The sequence below is a fragment of the Myotis davidii genome, unplaced genomic scaffold, assembly GCF_000327345.1.
Source record: "Myotis davidii unplaced genomic scaffold, ASM32734v1 scaffold397, whole genome shotgun sequence".
Taxonomy (NCBI): Eukaryota; Metazoa; Chordata; class Mammalia; order Chiroptera; family Vespertilionidae; genus Myotis; species Myotis davidii.
The window spans coordinates 262666-269320 of NW_006288192.1; the positions used below are offsets into that span (position 1 = coordinate 262666).

Genomic DNA, 6655 nt, shown 5'->3' on the forward strand with positions numbered 1-6655 from the left:
TCCTGCCTATGAAAATTGGCAAGATGCTGGGCTGTCTCCTGAACTTGACCTTACACTGCTGAGCTATCCTGAAATCTTGTGGGCCTGGGGGACTTAGAGACATTGAGGGAGTCCAGTGGGTGCTAAGGAGAATCTGCATATTCTTGAGTGGTCATTATCCCAGGTTAAGTCAACTAAAATTTAAATCAGAGACCCTTGGTTGAGGGGTGTGGGGAGTACCTCTGCCAGCCAGGAACTTGTAGGAGGATTTGAGGAGTTCCGAGTTCTCATTCTCACCCATATCTGCCCAAATGTCAGTGTACCATACTTGACCTCTAGTGAATTGAGATAATAAATTTCCTTATTGTTTAAGGCCTTTGGGGGATGGATATTTTTTTTATTTGTATTGGTAAACCTCACTATGGATTAAATGAAATACTTGTCATCCTACTGATCATACCCATGACATATTTAGAACTGTCCCTGCTACACAGAGAGCACTCAGTAAACATTGGCTGTTACTTCCAGGCCTGGGAACCAAAATTTCACTTGGAAGCAGGCCTCTTGCTATGAGCCTGGCTTTAGTTGCTATGAACACGGGCAGAGCAGGCACAGGGAGAGTGGAAATGAGTATGTGGCCTCATTTACTCTTTGGGATCTGTCATGAAGTCACAGAGAAGCCACTGTACTTGGTGAACAGGCAAAGTCCAGGGCAGTTACTTCTTGGGCTTAGAAAAGTTGTTTCTGGAGGGTATGACTTAGAAAAGGAGGCTGAGGCCCCAGCTGGGGATTCATGTGGGAAAGTGGGCAACAGCTAAAAGCTAGGTAAAGGGCCCAGTGAGACCAAAAATCAATCACTCAAAAATTATCAGTGGTCCAGGTATATTAAGAGGAGTTAGAGAAATGAGGGTAAATGAAAGGTGGCGATAAATGAAAGGAGGCTAAACTCTTCATAGTGAGTCTAGTTGTTTCTCTGGTGCCTTGCACTGGAACTGGGAAGATATGTAGCTATAGGCAAGGTCCAGAAAGATAATCTAGACTGTGATTAGATCTGGGAGTGACCTTTCTGGGGTGGAAGTTGAAGACCAGTAGATGAGATTTACTCCCCACCATCAAACAAAGTGAGCACAAGCTCTGTAGGGGAAGGAAGGGATCTCTGGTGAGTGAGGATACCATGCCAAGGCAGCATCTGAATAGACATGGAACCAGGCCAAGGAACTTCTGAGATGGAAAGGTGCTTGTTCTTGAGTGTGTGTGTGTGTGTGTGTGTGTGTGTGTGTGTGTGTGTGTTTGTGTAGGGGGATCAGGTATCTTGGAAGAGCAGGTTATGCTATGAGCTACAGAGAATGATAATGGGAGAATCTGGCTACCTTGGGGGAAGATTCTGCAGATATTGGCAAAGGCTCTACCACATAGGAAGGAATTCATGACAGTGCCATAAGGCAAAATACAAGAGAACAGAGAAGTAAATCAGCATGTTTAAAGGTAAAAGTACCACTTAGATGGAAACTATTAAGAGTGTGTGAAAATGTTGAAATATCAAGTGCAAACTTCAAACTCCTGAGTTCTCATCTTAGGCTTTAATGGTCATTGAAATTATGCTATTAATGGAATGAAATTAATCATAATAAAGATTATAATCACTTAATCATATTAAATCTACCAGTGTATCTTTGGATTTTTCTAATCATTTGAATAGGTCAGCACTGCTACCCATTCTGTATTGCTGTTTTGCAGGATGGTAAATAAAGCTAGAAATACATTATGCTCATTGTGTTTGATTATTTTCTGCTATTACAACGTAGTGAAAATTTCAGCGATCGAAAAGTAGGCAGACTAGAGAAAAAGTTATTGTTAAACTTATTGTTATTTTTTAACAAATGAACCTAAACATTTTTCTAGGTTCTTAAAGCAATTAAAACAAAGATAAATAAAGGGTTATTTATATGAAGTCCTGAGAATGTTTTCCTCAATGGATCATTAGGGTGGGATAATTGTATAAAGCATATTTATTATTTGCTTTGAAATACGAATTTTGCTATAGTAGTGTTTAAAAGTGGTAGTTTGTGTCCTAGAGTAGTCCAAGTGTATTATCCCCTATAATCTTATGTTCATTTAGTTCTAAAGGTAGATACAGTGAACTATTACCTATTTGGTGTCCTTCCACAGTGTTGGTAACTACCTACTTCCTTTAAAGAAAATCTGATCACCACCCCCCTTGTATTTTTATCTTCCTGTCTGAAATGCATCTATTAGGATTTGTTCCTTTATCTTCAAATGTTCTATTGTCCAGAGGCATATTTTTAAGCAATGTAATTGGCCTGGGAGAGGTAATAGCTTGCTTGAAGTAATTATGAGTAGCATAGCAAGATTTGTTAAGGGAGCAGAAAGCCTCTGCTGGTTGAGTTGGGGGAATTGTGAGACACTGCCAAGGGGGCGTTCAGAATAGCAATGTTTGTGCACCTCCCTTTCTCTCCTCAGGGCCTGCTATCTGATATAATCAATAAGAATTTCATTTTTCTTATTATGGTATCTACAAGATTTGCATTCTTCCTCCTCCTTCCTCCCTAAATGGCAAATGATTTCATCAACGAAATTGCATTAATATTTTTCTGTTATGTTAGCCAAAGTCCCCAGTTAGTTTAACTGAATTTCCAGTCAGTTCAGAGTAATTCAGTCAATTCAAGATTTAGAAAAAAACAACAACAAAAAAACACTGTTACATGACTATTTATATACCTCATTTTAAATCTTTAGTTTTAAAACAAATATTATTGGTAAAAGAAAACAAAGCAAAGTATACTTCATTGGTAATTGAAGTAATTGTGATATTTTTTACTAGAGGCTTAGGTTGGTTGGCTGGGGGAGGGACTGTGGGAGGTTGGCTGCCAGCTCCGAGGAGGGAGCCAGCCCTCGCCCCGCGCCCCCCCCCCCCGGGAAAGGGGCCCTGTCCACTGACACACACCCCTGGTTCCCGTCCCAGCCCAGGGGTTGAAGACCCTGGGAGGGTCAGGAGAGGAGGTGATGGTGGCTGGACCAGGTGCAGAAGGAATGGATGCCAACACCACCCCTCCACCAGTGGTTCCCCTCCTCCCCCTCTCCTCCTTCCCTTGCCACAGCCTGCCACTGTGGTGGGCAGATGGCCCAAGGAAAGGGGGAGGAGGAGGCGGTTCCCTGCCTCCCTGTCTCCTTCCCTTGTTACTGAGCTGCCACTGTGGCCGGTGGGCAGCCCCCCGGGAAGGGAGAGGACAGAAGTGAGACAAACCCTTGTGTAGAGGGATGACTTTCAATAGATCACAGCAAGGGAGCTGCTCTGCTACCAATGAAACCCTGACTCAGAAGCCTGTCATCTACAAATGGTTTAGCACCAGGGGCCGATGGGGGCTGGCCAACCAGAGGGAGGGACTGGCCGGCAGGGAGGGGGCTGCAGGAGGTTGGCCAGCCATGGGAGATTCGCTGTGGGAGCATACTGACCACCAGGGGGCAGCTCCTGCATTGAGTGTCCCTTCATAGACCTATCCCTGGAATAAAATCTTGCTGACATTTTTGCCTAATTTATATATTTTCTTATAATTGTTATGGAATATTTTAAATCAATCCCAGGTATATAAATTTACTCTTCGGTACTTTGGTATGTTTCTCTACCAGATAAAGGTTTAAAAACAATCCATAATGTTATCACATGAACTGAAATTAACAATGACTCCTTAATATTTAATACTCAATTTTATTCAAATATGCCAGTGTCTTAAAATATCTTTATTATTATTATTATTATTACTATTTTTAAATCCTCACCTGAGGATATTTTTCCATTGATTTTTAGAGAGAGTGGAAGAGAGAGAAAGACAGAAGGAAATATAGATGTGAAAGAAACACATCGATTGGTTTCATCCTGCATGAGCACTGACCAGGGCCTGGGTCGGGAAGGAGCTTGCAACCGAGGTATGTGCGCTTGCCCAGAATCGAACCTGAGACACTTTGGTCTGCAGGCCAATGCTCTATCACTTGAGCCAAACTGGCTTGGGCAAAAACAATGTCTTTTTAATTATCTGGTTGCATTATGTTTCAAAAAATGTCAACACATTTGGATTACATATATCTGAATTCTCTTTTAATTGATCATAATTCCTCTTAACCCTTATTTTCCCAGCAATTTATTTGTGGAGGAAACCAGGTCATTTGTCCTGTGTAATTTTATATTTCCTACTAGAGGCCCAGTGCATGAATTCGTGCATAGGTAGGATCCGGCCAGCCTGGCCCCAATTGGCAGATCAGTGCTGGGTCTGTCAGGAGGAGGAGACAGCAGGAGGTTGGCCAGCCGGCCCACCCCATCAGGGCTGGATCAGGGCCAGGCCAGCTGGGGGAGGGGCTGTGGGTGATTGGCTGGTGGGCCCCACCCCTGATTGGGGTGGGGGGGCTGACTGGGGGCCAGCAGCCTCGGGGAGGGGCCATGGGTGGTTGGCAAGCTGGCCCTTCCCCTGATCAGAGTCGGGGGCCGATAGGGGGTGGGGCTGGTTGAGGGGAGAGGCTTCAGGAGGTTTGCTGGCTGACCCTGCCCCCTATTGGCGTGCGGGCAATCAGGGGTAGGTTTGACCAGGGGGAGGGGCTGTGGGTTGATTGGTGATCAGGCTGGTTCGCAGGATGCAGTGGGTGTCATAGCAACCAGTCGTTCCAGTCATTCCAGCGTTCCAGTTGCTGGCTTTTTACTTGTACAGACATTCCTCGGGTTATGTGGTATGTCCTTTCGTGGTTACGTCGCCATCTCCCATTTATTTATAAAAAAAAAGTTCTGTCGTTTTGATGTATGTACATATGTGCTTTATGTTTTTTATTATTTATTTACTGCAAGTAAAGGTCAGGAATTGTAATCTTTCTTTTAAATATTTTTTACTGTTTCATTTCATTACTGCTGTGTATGTGCTCCATGTGAGTGACGTAGGTGCTTATGTAGATGGGTTCCGACTTATGGCGGAATCGCGTTACATTGTGCCATAGGAACAGATCTCCGATGTAGCCCAAGGACCTACTGTATATATATAGACTAGAGGCCCAGTGCACGAATTTATGCATGGGTGAAGTCCCTCTGGGTGGCCTGTGGGGATCGGGTCAAAACCCGCAGTCCAGCACCACCTGCAGCTCTTACCTGCCGCTCCTGCTCATCCCAGCCCCACTGCACCTGCTGCAGCCTGATGCCCAATCAGTCCCAATTGGAAGAGGCTCATGCCGTCACAGCAGCCCTCGCCAGCCATGAGTCCTGTGTCTGGCACGCTCCTGAGGGGAGTGACCTGCGCGATTGGGCTGAAACTGGCTCTCTGACATCCCCTGAGGGGTCCTCGATTGTGAGAGTGCACAGGCCAGGCTGAAGTACCCCACCAGTGCACGATAGGGGCTGGGAAGGGATTGCGGGAGGACTCCAAGGCATGTCCAGCCCCATCTCACCAGTCCTGATTGGCTAGACCCCAGCAGCAAACTAACCTACTGGTAAGAGCGTCTGTCCCTTGGTGGTCAGTGCATGTTATAGTGACAGGTGGACCGGTCAACTGTCTGCCCCCTGGTGGTCAGTGCACATCATAGCAAGCAATTGAGTGGCCTTAGCATTCATTAGCATATTATGCTTTGATTGGTTGAACAGTTGACCAGTCACCAGATGACTGGACACTTAGCATATTAGGCTTTTATTATATAGGATATTTGCTTTATTCTCATATCCTTGCCCAAATTTCTCTTGGGTTGTTGATGTTTCTTTTTAATTTTTTTTAGAAGTGCTTTATTTATTAGGGATCTGTAACAATTTAAATATTTATATGCATTTTTTCATTTGCCTTTTCATTCTTTAATGATATTTTAGGCAATTGTGAAAATATTTAATTTATTTCCATTTCCCAGTATCTCCTCACATTTCTGTTTTCCCCAATTTATTTGCTTTCATTCTTTTAGTGTTTATACACTTAAATACTGTATAAACTCAATTTTACTCTACTATTTTTTAGATATGAATAATTTATTTTGACTCTCAACCATAAAAGATGAAGAACTCAACATGCACAGTAATACTTTTCCCTATCAACTTTGTAAGTTACATTGTTTCTATGTTGCAGTTTTATAACATTTATGGTTTCCTGTGAGCATACTCCCAATGTGTTTTATTCTTAATACATCAGATAAATGGATTAAATTATTACTATCTTATCCATTTTTTATTTAATTTATTTTTGTTAGCTATTTTTCTTTCTATTTTAGTTGTTTCTTCCAAGCACACACACACACACACACACACACACACACACCTAGAAACTGAATGCTTTGAGTTTTTGAAGGTGAGTTCATGGGTCACATTTTCTTTTCTTTCATTGCTCCATTAACTTTTAGTGTTGAATGTTATTTTTTAGAAGTCTGAGGCCATTCTAATATTTTTTCACTCTTAATTTATTTTATATATTATTGAGTTCTGGATACTTTTAAAATTTTGAATAGGATATATCTAAGTGTTATTCTTTCTTTGTCACTTTTTTTGTAGATTCAAGACCTGACTTATTTATGCAAAGATTTCTTAATCATTTCTTTAAATATAAATAATATAGTTCAACCGGCATGGCTCAGTGGTTGAGTGTCTACCTATGAACCAGATCACGGTTCAATTCCTGGTCAGGGCATATGCCTAGGTTATGTGTTC

At 42.6% G+C, this 6655-nt stretch overlaps 1 long non-coding RNA gene across 1 annotated transcript; it reads left to right on the top strand.

Moving 5' to 3' along the window:
- Positions 1-3892: 3892 nt before the first annotated feature.
- Positions 3893-6171, top strand: LOC107182527. Its single transcript, XR_001513241.1, has 2 exons — positions 3893-3924; positions 5973-6171. It is a non-coding gene; the product is annotated as an uncharacterized LOC107182527 (long non-coding RNA).
- The last annotated feature ends 484 nt before the right edge of the window (positions 6172-6655 follow it).